Source organism: Acanthaster planci, linkage group LG01 (genome assembly GCF_054643075.1).
Source record: "Acanthaster planci isolate LZ-2023a linkage group LG01, COTS_SCS, whole genome shotgun sequence".
Classification (NCBI taxonomy): domain Eukaryota; kingdom Metazoa; phylum Echinodermata; class Asteroidea; order Valvatida; family Acanthasteridae; genus Acanthaster; species Acanthaster planci.
Window position 1 is genome coordinate 17,319,395 of NC_141777.1, and position 16,765 is coordinate 17,336,159.

The 16,765-nt window shown below is 41.0% G+C and overlaps 2 long non-coding RNA genes across 2 annotated transcripts; one reads left to right on the forward strand and one right to left on the reverse strand.

Annotated features, from left to right (window-relative positions):
* Positions 1–9,153: 9,153 nt before the first annotated feature.
* On the reverse strand, positions 9,154–10,334 carry LOC147800490 (uncharacterized). The gene is made up of 2 exons (XR_015426464.1): positions 10,034–10,334; positions 9,154–9,813 (listed from the first exon to the last, which is right to left on the reverse strand). It is a non-coding gene; the product is annotated as an uncharacterized LOC147800490 (long non-coding RNA).
* Positions 10,335–10,542: 208 nt separating this feature from the next.
* LOC147800491 (uncharacterized) lies at positions 10,543–16,537 on the forward strand. Its single transcript, XR_015426467.1, has 3 exons — positions 10,543–10,631; positions 15,924–16,026; positions 16,447–16,537. It is a non-coding gene; the product is annotated as an uncharacterized LOC147800491 (long non-coding RNA).
* The last annotated feature ends 228 nt before the right edge of the window (positions 16,538–16,765 follow it).

Here is a 16,765-nt window from a genome sequence, read left to right on the forward strand (position 1 = left end):
CGAAGACGGCAATATCTCTCAGGAAGAATTGTACTAATTTAATCCGACCTTAAAAATTTTAACGAAATGAAGGAGACAATCAGGTCAAGTACGACGACAAAATTGAAAGAAAGTAAATCGACGAGTAAAGAAGAATTTGAACGGCAAGTCAACTAAAAAGCAGAAGCATCGCCAACGAAAGGGCGGCAGTTTTTAAAAAAAGGCACCGGAATTAGACGCGCAAAGGGAATTTATCACAATCGTGGAGTCTTTAATTAATTCAGAGCCCGAACTCGAACAATCGATTAATCAATTTCAAGATTCGCTACAATATGCAAAAACGCCGATAAATTTCGTAGTCGCGTCCGGTTTATACCTGGTTCCTTTCGATATGGACTTATGCATTGGCACGTTTGAAGGTTATAATAACAATTTACAAATCGCAACCAAAGACATGCAGACCGGTTATGCAACGAGTTTAAATTGCGGGGTTATTTCAACCGATGATCAAGCGGAAGAAAAAGAACCCAGCCCAACAATTTTACCGAACCCAAATGTGGAGCCAATTTCAACACCTGTCACAAATGTCAAACCCGTTTCAACGCCTAGCCCAGAACGTAAACCATAAGACGCGCATAATGAAGAAAAACTGTCATTGACGGTTGGAACGATGGCACTCGTGGGACTTGGGTTTGTGTTGTACAATTTATTGACTTAGATAAATTAAAGGCACAAAAAGCTTCTGTTTTCAATTGAAATCAGAAGCTTAATTTTTTGCCCAAGTTAAACCCATTTACATACGTCACGTCACGTACGTCAAAAGTAAAACGCCTGCAGAGACACACGTTTTCTGCGACCCATCCCACCGCTTTACTCGCCACGTTTAATATCCAACCCAAAATACTGCCAATTATTCCCAGTAATGCCGCAAGCGCCTTTAAACCTAGTTTCTTCAACACATTCTCCAAATTCCAAAATTGCCGTTTAATCCAATCGACGATAGCGCCTTCTGACGGTGGCGCTGGTGTCGGCTCGGACCCCGGTTTTGGCGTTAAAGCTGGCTATGTTTCTGGTTCTGGTGCTGGCATCCCAGCAGCCTTTTGATACGCTGGCGGCTACGCTCGCTACAATTGTGCTGACGGCTAAACCGAAAGCCGTTAAAATGCTCACGATCGTAATGCCCTGTTCTCGAAATAGCAACCAAATTCTTTGGCCTAACTCTTTAATCCTTCGGTTTGCGTCCGTTTACTTTCGCCAAGAGAACCCGTTTGCGATTGTTTATCTTTTGTGAGCTCTTGTACAATTTCACTGATTTGATCGGCAGCCGCAGCTGTGGCGTGTTCCGCTATTGTGTCCAAATTTACCAATTGACTCGGTACGTCGGTCCTACCCAATTTTTGGTAATTTTCGTAAAAGTTTTCCACTCTTGGCTTAGTTAAAGATGCAGATGTGCTCAGGTCTACCGTGTCTGGTATTGGATCGACGGTTAATTTTGGCCTTACCGAGCCGCGTGCCAAAGAAGTTTCAATTTGAGAGCTCACCTAAAGAGCCTTCAAGGTGTAGATCGTTGTCGTTCACTAAATTTTAGTCTCTTGTGTCCCCTAAGGGTATTTCCTCTGGATCGAATCCACCTTCAGCCGCCTTCAGCCATTTTTACTTTAAAATAAACGAGTTTATTATTTAATAAAATTAAATAAAATTAATTTATTTAGATCGGGCGGTTTAATTTTAATCAAATAGCTTGTTTGATAACATTACATAACCCATGGATATTAAACTGACAACTGCGCCGTGGTACACTGTGTTTGCGACCCCGTTTACATCGATTGCTTTTGCGTTACTCATTTCTTAATATACACCATTTTTAAACTTGATTTTTAAATTTATTCCATGTCTAAAATTTTGGGCGCTTGTGCTGTGGTTTGAACTTTTGGCGTCTTTCGGATTATTAACTTTCGTTACCGTTTTCACCAGCGTCTTTACTGGGCTCAGCGCAGGAGTCGGTGCTGATGTGGGTTGTTGTTCCGTTGACATCTTGTTTATAATACACGCGTTTATATTGATAGCCAAGTGCTTAGTCGTAATTAAAGTGGACCCAGGGGAGATAACTGATTCCGTACTTGCAGCCAAGGTCGCTTAAAAAGTGACCCATAATTTGATTAATTATTGGGTCGTTGTTTAGGTCTCTCGTCAAATCTTCTTCTGAATTTAAATCGATATTAAACCGAGAAATTCGATTGGACAGGCAATGCCTAATAAACGCGTGTATAAGTCAAAATCGCGTTGCCCAGTGTATTTACAATTTCTTTTCCGAAACGCGCTTCGTATAGGTTGAATAATTTTCCCTGTTCTTGGGGCTAAGCGATTCGATTTCCTTTATTGTAAATTCCTTGCCCAGGAACTTCTTAGATTCCCAGATGCTACGATTGAAGAGAGTCTGTCTTTTACGTTTGGTTTGGGTTCGGGTGTTTTTGCATCGACTTTTGAGTCAGCGAGTATACTTTTAATGTCGTCCATTTTAATATATGATTCTTAAATTTGTTTAACGTTTGCTTTGCGCGTATGTACTCAAATGTATAATAAGTCGAGTTAATTGCAATAACTAATTGAACAACAACTTGAATTAATTCAAACATTGTTGATGATTAATTATAACTAAACTTTAAAAAAGCTATAGCCGAGCCTATGCAGCCCGACTACAGCATTTTTAAAACAAACGTAAACTCGTCGCCAAATCGCGATTAGTGACGACTTCGTATTCCAAGGTCAAATCCGAAATTGAATGTTCTGCCGACGTGTCTACGCTTTTTACGACTTTATCGTGTGAGTTAAAAGTTAGTTGATACTTCAGAGGCTCTTTAAAACCAGACGGATAAAATGGGCCGTGATCAGTTAAAAGAGGCACGTCGAGCATAATCGCATAACGATTTTTAAAAGTGTCTGCAATGGCCTTGTCTTTTCCGTCGTTTAATGCCGCATTCGCATCGGCCTCGCCTAAACGCAAGTTTGCCACATTTTCCCGTTCGACACCAAAATAAGCCATATTCTTCGTTTGCGAACTTGGTAGCCAGCTGTCTTTGAAATTGTGAATTACATCCACGTCTTGGTAACTGACAATTTTATTGCCTTGTAAACTGATGTTGAGTTCTGAAATCAGGTTCCTCGTCATGTTATTATACACGGTTCGCTTATCATCGCTAGCTCTGTCTAGGTCCAACTTGAAAGCGAGTTTCGCGGTACCAGAAATTACCCCGTTGTCTGCGCCAAGGGCGGGGAATTTTACGTTTAGCTTTTGACCCGCTGCTATCGTGCTTGATTATGTGTGATGGTGACTTCCCGTCTTTCGCCTTTGATGGCGCGAGGCACTTTTAAACTGCGTGTCGGGTTTAAATTTTTAGTGTATTGTTTTGACATTTTCTTAATATATATAAATTATATTTTACGCTATGTGAAAATTTTAAATATACAGGACACTGCAATTAACGAAACACCCACCGCAAGGAATATACTGTCGTATTCAATTAATTTATTTCGCTTGAAAAACGTTTCAAAGTCCATTTCCGCCAATACACCTTGAATCTCTAAAAGCATGTCGCCGTTGCGATCAATATTTGTAAGCATGTCACCGAGCATTACTTCAATATTCGTTTGGTCGGCTTGAATCTCCTCCAACTGATTTTTAATTTCGCTATTCATGTTTTTAAATTATATATTTAAAAAAATCACAAGCACTTTAATGATGTTGGGAGGAGCTATAGTAAATGCATTGGCATTCACGGGTTCAAATTTTTTATTTAGCAGTCTGTCAAAAAGTAAAGTTGAAAAGGAACGTAAACGTCACGACCTTGCTGTGGAACATTTGGCGGAAGCGAAAGAATCTTGGGAACAAAATCGAGTTCATATGTTTGACTGGGGCAAAAGCGTGCAAGTCAGCAGACATTTGTAAACGTGGACGAAGCATTGAAAGCCTATAGTGAATTGACGGGTAAAAAGTGTTTTCATTGCCGCCAGAACCAAAGTTATCAGATTTTTATGTGCCTTCCGAAGACCCAAAAATTCGCGAGATTATATGGATTTTTTCTGGCACGGCCTTGGTAGGTTTTTTAGCGTATAAATTTGCGTGACTTTATTTGAAATGGAAAAGAATTTACAATATCCAGAGGGACATTGGCGAGGCGAAAGCGCCGTAAACCACTTGGCACAAAAGACGGGCGCAGAAAAATCGACCGCACGAAACTGGTCAAAAAGCAGGCAGTTTGGTAAATTTATTTACTCGCGGAAAATTACGTGCCGAGGCCTGCAATGCTGCAATCTTAATTTCTGGCCCCAAATGAAGCGCATCAAGTGGATGTATTGTACTTGCCCTGGGATCAGGTAAATTGTAAAACTTTCAAATATGCTTTGTGCGTCGTCGACGTGGGTTCGCGTTATAAAGAGGCCGAGCCTTTAAACGAGTAAAACGACTGAGCAAACGTCAGAAGCCATTAAACAAATTTACAAAAGATCACCCCTGACTTGGCATAAATTTATCATGATACACTCGGGATCGGGGTTACAATTCAAGTGGGCGAACCCGCCGTTCACAGGTCGCAGGGAATCGTCGAACGGTTTAATCGTACTTTAGCCGAGCATTTATTCGGTCATCAATACGGTAACGGGTCAACTCGTACCCGAGTTAACTCGTGCCAGAGTCAACTCGTAACCCAAGTTAAGTCGTACCGAGTCAAGTCGTACCCGCGTCAAGCCGTACCCTGGTTAACTCGTACCCGAGTCAAGTCGAACCCAAGTTAACTCGTACCCAAGTTAACTCATACCCTATGAATTTCCACATTGAATCTGTGGTGCAACTCCTTCACACCGAGGCATCGCTGGGACACCTGCAGATGAGGTTGGTACAGGAGTCCAAGCTTCGACGGTACCAGGAAAAGCGATTCAAGACAATGAACGCGAAGCTTTTCAAGATCTGGCAGCGGTGCAAGGTTGGGGAGCTGACGACCACCGAGCTTCTTTCTACCTGCAAGCACCTGAATGGACCTGCACTGTAGGACAACCAAACCAAATGGCCCTTTTCAAGGCAACCACTATCAAACCAAAAAGCCCTTTTCAGGGCCACCACATTTTCCAAAAAGAGACACATGAACGCTTTACCTGCAAAGAATAAAAAATAAATCATTTTTAGTTATTTTTTAAAGTTTAATAAAGTGTTTTGAAATTATTTGAAATATATTTTTTTGAAATTTTCTCGTAATAGAAATCGCTAAGTCGTTACCGTTGTTTGCACCGGCAATCACAGGGTATGTTCGTGCTGCCTTACATTCTGAATCTAATTCTGAGAAATAAAATATTTGTTGAAATCCATCACTTGTACTGACTAATGAAAGGGGGTACTAGTTAACTTGGGTACGAGTTAACTTGGGTACGAGATGACTTTGGTACGAGATGACTCGGGTACGAGATGACTCGGGTACAAGATGACCAAAAATCATCAATACGCTCAAGAAATGTTAAACGTTGGCCAACGTAACGTAAAATGGGTAAAGCGTTTGCCTCAAGTTATAAAAACGCTAAACGAGGAAAAGACGCGTTTATTGGCAAAGACCCCGCAGAAGCCGTAAAATTGGACCCGGTGAAACAAACGCCCGCGGCGCCCGAAACAAAGTGAGCTGCGTGATCTTACTCCAGATGTTTTGGTGCGATAACTTTATTACCCAGGCGAGCAGGAAGGCGGAACCGTTAAAAGGCCCCAGCCCCAGATCCCGTCTGGTCCGTCGACGTTTATCATATTGACAAACCCACGACACAATTTAAGCGGGTAAATGGTAAAAGAATTAAAACGGGGCCCACTTTGTACTATTTATTAAACGGGCCCAAGCGGATTTTGTAAGAGAAGAGCTTCAGGTTATACCGGACGACACAGAATTCCCTCCAGCTTTATAATGCCCGTAAGCTGAAGTGGCAATTTCGTCTGGTATTACGAAACGTAATACGGCGATAAACTCAATTTATTCTGCGACACCGTAAATATCAAATGTTTATCCGATCTGAATATTTGCTGGGTATTAAAATGCTGCGTTTTTCCAAAGACGGTGTTTTTATACGCTTCGTGTGTTAACCGTTTTTGAGTTACGACTTTTGTAACGCCTTTTGCCTTTTTACAATTTTCTTGGTCAAATTTTGACAGTTGAAAGCTTGCCATACTTTAAGAGCCCAGGAATATTCTTCCTCAATAATGGACGCCTGCCTCAGCGAACTGTAAAAAGCGGCTCGTTGGGGCAATTGCGTTTTTCCTCAAATTGTCAAACGAGTCGATGTATTTGTAACGGTAAATTCCCTTTTCTAAAAGTAAATCTAAGTTTTCAGGGAACCTTTTGCTAAGCCAATTAAAATCTTCCGCAGAACAGTTTTTAACTAGCCGATCGAGCGACACAACCATAATACATAATTCTCAGTGTTTTTGGCGATGACTTTAATTTGCCACCGTTAAACGCTTCAGCGCCTTGCATAATCATCGTCGTATTTTTCCAAGTTGTGCAGAATTACTGGAACGGGCGTTTGACCAGGCACGAGTCATAACTTGGCATTACACTGCGCATGCGCTGGCCCTTGGTACTTTCCAGTCACGTGACAGTGATCGCCAACTTTGCGAAATTTATTCATTGGCTTTTCACTTGTCATACAAATGTAGTCCCTACCGCTTTAATTTACTGAACTAAAGGTGATTTTTTCGTCATTTGCTTTTGGATCATTTGGAACTTGACACTGGCACTGTGATTCTTTAGTCTTGCCAATGCGTCTTTCGCAAATCCAACACGTATTACAATTTTTGTAAATCTTTTGCAATTCGTGCGACCAAGTTTGACACTCGGGTTTGGCAAATGTTTTATTAATCGTAGCGACTTCCCTGGAAAGCGACTGCACAAATTTATGTGCCGCGTCTTGACCTCTATAAGTCCCGCGACCGGTGCAAATTCCATCGCATCTGACAACCGCATAAGAATAGCCGCACGCTTTGTGAATTTGCGTTTTGACTGTGTTTAGTTCTTTAGGTCGCTCCGACTGGGTTATACTTTACCACGTTGATGTAAAACGCGACCACCTATTCAAACACCCAGCCCGAACCACGCTGTTCGTGGGCTTCCACGTCTTCTAGATGTTTTTCAATCTGCTGATTCAGCGTTTCTTCAATTCCTTTTTTAGAAAAGACCGCGTTATTTTTACTCGTAAATGTGAAAACGCCGATCTTGGTCTCAAATCCGGGTTTTTCCATTTTGAACTGAATCTTGACAGCCGCTGGCAATTTGTACGGACCAATTTCTTTAAACTTGGCTAGTGCCTTGTCTTCGATGAAATTTTTGTAAAAATCGAAGTGGATCAAGTCGTCGGCAAAGAAATTGGGTATCAGTTCCCAATTTCTATAGTTGTCTCTAAATCGCCTAATTCTTCGAATGTCCACTTCTTCGATCGCTTGCGGCTTAATGTACGCTTTAATCGCGGTGATCAAGTCCACTCGCAATATTTTTCCTTTTGAGCCCGTGGCAGTAAATTCTATGTTGTTGACTTGAACTGTGTTTAACAGTTGGCGATATGGCTGTCTTGTGATATTTCGAAATTGCCGTTGACCCGCTTGAATCGCTTTTACGAGCTCAGGCTTTGTGTGACTTTTTTTAGCGGGTGCCGGTAATCGAATGTTGTGCTGCCTGACAAAGTCCGCTAGAAACGATTTTTTCAATCGCCTAAAGTCCGCTAAGACAGGGCGGCGTTGTGGTTTTGATGGAGTATTCATGTCTCTATTTATATTATAGGCTTTTAAAAATTTAGTTCATTTTTCCCGGAGCGCTCGGGGCGAGAGCTATTTTTTTCCGGTAGTGGACATTCCCCCAGGGGAATTCCCCTTCTGGGTTTGGGCTCCACGAGTTGAGTCACGAGCTGGGTCACGAGTTTTGGAAAGTCCCTTTTTAGGCACACAAGGCCAAAGGTCGCGCACACGTAATTTGGGCACCAAATTTTGTGCGTGAGCCGCGAGCAGTTGGGAAAGTCCCTTCTGGTCTGGGCAGAGTAAAATCCCTGCTGATCCAGAACTCTCCCACCCCTACTACTGGGTGATGTGATGCTGTAGGCTGTGCATTTCTGGCCAACATAACATTTTTCTCAGGGGACGATGGCAAAAAGATCATTTCCGGAAATAACTGACCATTTTCTTATTAACTTACCCACTCGAAAGCGATAATGTTAACCTATTTTGTGTTTGTTTGTTCTTAATTTTTTTTTTACATCAATTGTCTACGATCTCGCTTTAGCAATATTTTCACTTTGGGTCGGTTCAATCGTTATTTGTTCAGTGTGTAAAACCTTGAGAATTCCACCAGGACATGCAATAGATTTTGCCAGTAAATATGATGTCCAAACTGTCCATCGGATTTTCCGTCTGGTTTCGATGAGCCAACACTGAAAAATCATCAATAAAATGATTTTAATTTTACACACTTTCAGGAAAAATTGTACTAAATAAAATTAATTCATATATTTGTCGCCGAACTGAAAAAAAAGATCCCCCTCATAAGTTTGTAGTTTCGCCCGTTACCTTTCTGGTATTTAAATATTTTCCTTTATGATTACAATCCATCGGCCAATCAGAATAGGCTACGTAAACGGGACCCTTGTCAGCGTCATTCGAATGCTGACCGAAGACGAGGAAAGACTTATTTATTTTCTCTCCATTCCCTGGTTTTCCAGGTAGATTTGTTATTCTTTCATTTTCAATATCTAATAATTAATTGATTTTGTACAGTAATGTCTACTTGTACGTGTGTATTACCAAGGATTCAGTCCGTAAGCGTTGCTCCTTAGAAATATTTGCTAAGTCGTGAGCATCTCACAGCATTTCCTTATTTACACCTATCTCTGAATTATTCTTAAATATTAAGTTGTCTAGATTTAAAGTAACTATATGTACTATTGAATCATCGGTATCGTACCGTAATTCGCCCATTTTGCTTCTTTACCGTTGGTTTGAAGTGATTTTTCTTTATTTTTGTGTAAATTTCCAAGATGGCGGCCGTTCAGATACGGTTTTGCAGGAAATCGCAAAAATCGCCATTTTGCACCTCATTGTACTTCAAGTATTCGTTTACTAGTTTGTCATTATGTAGTATAGACATAAATAATTTACCGGTATGCTGTAATTCATCTGTTTTATTTATTCAGATTCAGTTTGTAGATACTAACGGTTATTCGAATGCTGACCGGAGACGAGGAAAGACTTGTTATTTATTTTCTTTCCATTTTCTGTTTTTCCAGAAATAAACCGACATCAAGAAATCTTAGCCGGCCCGTCCTCTCCCATTTTATTGACTAGTAATAACTGGGGTCACATATTTAGTAAATGTTATTGAAAACCATGCGGCATACGGAAGCGTGAGAATGTTTTCTGTGAGCACAAAGTGAGTGTAGCTTTAAATGAGCGACCAAACTAACTTACTGCCGTTTTTAAAACAGAAACTTATTAATCAGCTTAAAAAGTTGAGTTCACAACCTGACTTAAAAATTTACATTTAGCAACTACTTTCCGGCATAAAAGTCAGTTTTAACTGAGAACGAATAATTTTGTTACGTAGACAAAGTTTCTTTCATTGCGTTGACTTTGAATTCCCTTATTTGTAACTTCATTCAAGTTACAAGTGTTAGCACTCTGCTTCTCACTTTGGTTTCATCTCTGCCCCGAGGAAGAATTCTGTCACTCATATCACATCGTCTGTCACACGATTTGGGTTCAGAGCGTCTTTAGAACCGACAAACACAAGTCGATGGCTGTCTTGGAGATTTTTCTGGTAAAATCTAGGGCAAATAAGCGACAAACTAGTCATTCAGTTTTTGAAACCACTTTTGCCAATAAGTAACATTTCAGATGGTCCCAACTTCGAGATAGTGAAGTTTTATATACAAAGCCTGATTATACAAAAATCATAAATTTCTTACTAGGCCTATAAAGGCTTAAAGTTAAGCACTGTAAAGCACAACTTCAGAAACTTTCTGAAACTAAAAAAGTGCGACTCACGTTCCCTTCTTCCAAACTTGACGTTGACCTCCGGTAATTCACTGCTGCGTACACCTTAACCATCAACCATTATTCTTTCTAAATTTATCCATTTAAAGTGCACAATTCAGTTTTTCTTCGAAATCTGATCGAAGCACAAAAACCTCAACCGGTTTTTGAAAAACTCCATCTGAAAGTACACGCAACGAAATTCGCAACGCTCGTTATTTACCCTCCTTAAAATACACATACGCGGGACGCCGCGTTTTGGACGCGATATCTTATCCAGTCTACACAATGGAGATCAATGGTGCAACCCCAGATAGTGCGTGCGGCGCCATACGATCTTTGCTGCTAGGCAACCGACCCCAGACTCGATTACACACCCGGCACTTCGGCTTATTAGCGTGTTCAGACGTAGACTAGAGTGCCATAGACCCTAGAGTTAGGCTCCGAGGGCGGCGCGGGCGCTTGGTTGTAAGACAGTGAGTGACACAGAAAAACATTAATTTTACTGATGTACTGGGGATCGTCGTCCTAACGTTAGTTCTGGTCAACTGTGTGCTTGGACTCTGACTTCTTCGACGAAGCTCTACGTGAAGAAAAGTCTTTCAGCGAGGTAGGCCCTAGGTCTTCATACATGCCACAAGCACCATGTTTCTATAAATAAGGAAACAAAGTCCACTTTCTCAAACTAACTAACATTTTTACCTTTACAATTACCATTACTAAATCCTAATAGACCCAGTTTAGGTAAATTTTAACAATATTTAAGCAAGAAACTTCAAATTTCTAACCCGTGTTTGGCAACTCTAGACAGCCACTCAGTCGAATCACGCCATTTTTTCGTATGGTCACCAGGCTCAGGCAATTTGGAACAGAACTCTATATAGGTCAGGGAACCAGACTACATTCGCAAATTTTTACAGGGTGCACCACTAAAAATAAATGCCCATAGACAGCAGTGATAAATCCCCATACTTCACAAATATTTTAAAATACAACTCTCACAGGTGTTCAGGCTGCACAAAAAAATGATGTTCCACATGTCCTCTTTCATTTTCCTTTCAATTTTCGGGGGGGTTGACCAATGAATTTTTTAGAAATGTCCACCAGAAGCAGACCACCCCTGAAATGCAGAAAATGTCCAGAAAAGTAGCCATTTTGAAAAACCATCCCTCGGCAAAATGGCTCAAATAATGCCACTTTCAAACCTGATTGCATCCAAATTGCTCAGAATTGGAAGCCTTGAGTCCGGCCCAGAGGTTTAGTCTCATATTTCTTCAATTCCTCAGTTCCATGGCTCTCAGGACCCTCTAATGTAGAATATTTTGAGTGTATAACTTCAGACATTAAACATTAAATACTGGAAAAGTTTAATGATCACAATCGTCCGCCATGTTTTGCAATGGGGCATTCAGCTGAGTAGGAAGAAGGGCTGTGTGCTAGTGCTAGACCTATAGCTGCTTGTGATTGACGCACTGTGGAAAGTAGTCCTCACTTTAGCACATAGCCCTTGCATTGGACACGGTCACGCTCTGTCCTGCTACTGTACGTCCCTGGGATTGATCCTGAGAACTGTATGGCATACCGCATGGAAGGGACTGAAGGAATCAAGGTGACAAGATTGTTTTCAAAGAACCATCAACATGAGGGTGAAATACAACCACAGACATATAAATGCATAGACCACCAGGTCATATTAAAAACTACAACTCTGGTTAATTTTCGCATAGTTGAAGAATTCCACCCGTAAAGTTCTATGAAGCCATTTTTCGATTGTAAAAATCCCTTTTTAAGTTTACTTGATCTGGCTTCTAGGGAAACAAAACAATGAAGTTGCAACATTTGATAAGAGATACACCGTAGCAGTACAGAAGAGCAAAAAGGTGAATGTATTTTGGGAACACATGTAAACAAATACAGGCAATGTAAGTGCCTTGCGTGTACTGTGGTTTGGCTACGGTGAACTAACTGTGTGCTCTCTTGTTTTTGACAGCATTTTTGTGACAACGTTCACATCGAAATGATAGGTGGTGGGGTCTGCATTTACCACAAAGATCGTTTGTGTGTGATAGCGACTCTGACATGTTGTCACGCTCTTTTTACTGCAGTTTATCAGGTTTGCAGGCCTCGATCTTGGGGAAAAAAGGGGCAGGCCACTTTGGCCTTGCCTTCATCAAATTTCAACAGGGCACCAGGCCAGATCGAGGGGGGACCAAGGCCGATTATTTTAAAACATTTGATTTGCTTTTTTGACATTCAGTCATGTCATGAGTAGGCCTATAAGCTATTTTTCAGTTCTTGTACACCATGCCATCCCCCTTCAATAAAAGGCGTTTATCGTGCTGCTATTATTAATGGAATTCACTGTATAAAATTATAATGTTCCTTTTTAATCAATTACAATTATCCAAACGATTTTTTCCCTCTGAATCCAGACTCTGATTTAATGCTTCCTTAGATTTTGTATCCCTTTCCCATTAGAATTCAAGGATTCTTAACCTCCTTAAACTAAGTTTGAAATATAATAAACAGTGTATGTCCTTTTATTTAAATGAAATGGAGATCCTTTTAAAATGTTTACTGTTTGCTAAATGATTACCGAAAACTCTTGTCAAGTCGGCATCATGCAACTCATAAGTGGGCCTTTTGATAAAAGTACCGATCGTGTGTTGATGCATTTCCATTGATAATTTTTAAGTAGGCCTTTATAAGCCGTCGTTTCATTCAAGTCGGCATGTTTTCTCGGTTCCTTTTCCACAAAACCAAAAAAAAAATCCTTGGTAAGAAGTGGGCTGTAAACAAACAATTGATTTCTAGAGCTTCGTTGTTGATACCGACGTGGAGTAGGCCTACATGTACATTGCCTGCGCGCGAGCGACCACAAAGGCGTTTCCTCAGTATTCACATCAATACCAGTACCCCCTCTAGTGCACGCGCATGGGCTCTGTCCCTTTTTGGGGTTGCCCTATTGAACGAAGTTTTACTTGCGGCCAGCCCAAGATCCCTCGTGCACGTGCCAGTGCATGACATGTGTGCTGTGCGTGCTAGCGTTATGTCAGTACCAACGGCATGCACAGGTCGTCCTCAGTATGGAGGGATGATCAAAATCAAGGACAAACTTACCTGAATCGACAACGGCGATAGAAATAAACCAGGGCAGATCAAAGCAATTAAACTGGTGCAATGAATTATATGGAGGGTATTAAGGCAGCACGCCACTTAAGTCAGCAAGCAGTACATGTTGGCATTTCAAAGTCATTATTTTTTCGAGTCTAGACTGAGTGCCTACTTTGCCGGAGTTCACAAGTTTATAAATACTTGATCCCTACTTTTTCTGGAAAACAGGTTTTCAAGCTTCTGGCACTTTTAGCCCTCCCATAAGAAAGCATCCTTTTAGTGTTTCTTTATACGATCGTGTGACGGCATGATTTTGAGATATAGGGGCCAAGGCCTGGCGAATGGTCAAAACTTATTCTTAACACAATAAGCACTCGCATGGTTTCCGACTTAGTTGTGCAAATTTGCTTTCAAAATACGCTGCTCACCGGTACAGCGCTGAAAATGATATCCTAGGCTGCGTTCCCGTGGTTACTCCCGATAACCCGAGTGTGGATGCGCGCGCATTACACTCGGGTCAGGCGTATACTCCTCTGTGATGGGGAGTATACTCTCGCTGACCCGAGGACGGTACTCCTGCCAGTCGTGCACTTCGGATAGTACTCGGGTTAGCACCAATACATGTAGCTCGCCCAAATGCAGCCCAAAAGGTTGAACTCTCCCCAATTCGGAATCACACTGCATGCATTGGCTTACATGGTACACTCTCATTACACACACAGCTGGCTGCAAAGGGGGAAGGGCACGATGGCCAAGGTGGCCGCGACATGTGAGTTTTTTGGAAGGGCATAACAGCCAACTTGGAAGGGCACACGGCCATTGGCCACGATGGCTAGGGTAAAGATCAAGGCCTTGTTTGTCTAAATTGTCTAAAAAGAAAGATGTGCAGTTTTCAGGGTTTTTTTCAGCTTTCACATCATGGAAAATGCCCAGGCCGGGGGTTGACTTGATATTACATGTATTTGACACCTGAGGGCACTGTTTAAAAGTTATTATGTTAAATATAACAGCTTTGTTTTAAGCTCCCATTACCCCCATTCCATGCCATTCAGTCACTGTAAAAAGCAAAATTATCAGTTTTACACTGACTTTTACCCTTTTCTCTACTTTTTGTTGGGGGGCGGCTTTGCTTTGTGTTTTTATTTTGCTTTTGCTAAGGAAAGGGGCAAATGTCTAATAAATATCTGATCCACATTTCATTACTACACAATTGTATTTAACATGTGCAAGTTCCTTGGTACAAAATTGTTTTGATGTGCATCAATGAAAAGCTTAAGAGGCCTTCAGCTCACTTTTCATTTCATTTTGAAAAACTTCAATCTGAATAGATTCTTGGGGTTTTAATTCAAAATGTATGATTAACATTCTACGCATACACGTACATGTACATACAGAAACAGGCATGCCTACTTAAAAATTAACTTAATTCACCATTGTTTGTACACATACATGTACAATGTACTTTCTTGCTAGGTTCTAAAACTTTTGTCAAAACGAATATGTCACATCATTCCAAACTTATTCCTATTATCACAAGGTTAGATGTTTGTGCTGAAAATAATGAAAATATGGTGTTAAAATAACAGCACATACTACGAAAAATAAATGAGAATGATTAACGATACCGAAATTACGAAGGAAATGTGAAGATTGATACGAAAAGAAACACTTCAAGACTGTGCATGGATGTGGTACAGACAGCGTGTGTGTGCCACGGTCTTACCAAAAATCATCTTCGTGAACCACGAAGTATATCTTAACTTAATGGTACCACGAAGTATATCAAAATAACCATCGATGTAGGCCTAAATGTATTAGAAGAATCTGAAGAGAAAGACCAGGGTTTGTGACAAGTTACTTGTACTCGTATATTACTTCGGTCAGTTTTGAGGCGATACTATGAATGGATTGGGCAATTTCTGTGCTGCCAGCCATACCATCACAGCTGTAGCTGTGCACAATCCGAGCCTTAGTCTGGCTCCAGACCCGTCTACTCTTGTATTACCTTCTCAGTAGCAGGGCGGGAGCCAGTATTGTGCATGCTGCGCATATGTGATTCTGCACAGAGTGGAAACTTGGGTGTACATGTACGTACAGTTGTACATGAACATGTACTTTCGTGTGTGTACCTAGCTAGCTGTGCCGCGTTGTGAAACTGGTTTTTTTTTTTCAAATTTTTGATTTCACTTTTTCTTCCCTAGTACATCCGTCTGAAGAACAAAAGTACACAAACACCAATGAATTTACGGTGGTGTTGGTGTATTTCGGCCAAAACACTGGACACACTTTCACCCAGTGCCCGTTTTCACCTTGAAGGTTTACATATATACAATGATCGCTTAGATTCAAACGGTGACACAAAACTGTCTTTTTTTTGGTGCATAAATACATGTACCATTACCTTCTTTTGTTATCTTTCTCTTTTTGAATTTAAACCCAGGATTCATACTACGAGTGGAACATACATGTAAGTGAGCTAAAAAAACTTAGAAACTAGCTTCTGTTTTTTACAAGAAGGCAAAGTTGTTACTGGAACTAAAGACCGTGTTACAAAAACTCACCCCTTGGATGAGAAACGTAGGACTGATCCATGGCATTGCAACTTCGTCCGAGACAGAACTAGTCTTAGTTCTCTCTCTTTTCCCCGCAAACCTGTCTCAAACTTCTACATTACTTAATTGCATTTCATAAACCTAAAGATTTTGATACTGTTAAGAGTTCCTTCATACTGTCCTTAACATAACCATCTTTGGCATTCTCCTTCTTCCATCTTCCATGTCTTCTGAAGACCCTATCTGGTACACCTGCTTAAGCTGCCACTGTGGCGCCTCCTGCCCTGAGGCTGTGCACCCTGAACTTTGAAACGTCGTCCACCAAAGGACTTAATGCCTGTAAGATACATGTAACTTCTCTCACACGGGTATACGACATGGGTTGATTCGTTAAAGCTTATAACCCGCTTTGACTTTCGACAAACTACGGAACACAAAAGAGCTAGCATCTTTTATCTCAGCTAATTTGATATACATGTATTTCTGAAATAAATATACATGTACTGGGCAATAACCAGATACACACTTGCTAATAACTACTGTTCTGCTGTTGTGGTAAATGTCAGTTTTACTTTTACTCTCAAAAAACCTGTGTAGGCTATCAGGCACATCACTACTGCTCTCAAGTCCATGAGCTTTTCAACTGTGAACTCAGATGATGAGTTTAAATACAAATCAACCATATTTCACAGAATTGTTAGGGTAATGGGCTTTTTCTTCACGGTGGGCTTAGAAAGTTTTCTTTTCAAACCTTTGTAGATTTGACCAAAGTTGTTTTGGTTGGATCGTTGCTGCCAGTTGTGTTGTGTGCCCATGATATTGCCGAGACTGCCTTAATTATGGATGCTGCAGAATTGCTCGAACGGCCCAGATGGACCAAAGAAAGCACCACATCGCAAGGATCGGCCTCGATGCTTTTCTTGCCATAATTCGATGCCCATTTGTGCCAGTTATTGAAAGCATAGGAATACTGCTTCACAGTATAGTCAGCTCTAGATTTGAGGACGATGTCAGGTAATTCCAGAGCGAGCTCCCTCAAGTCTTGATCCCTGACCTCATGCTTCTCTCGCCATATTCC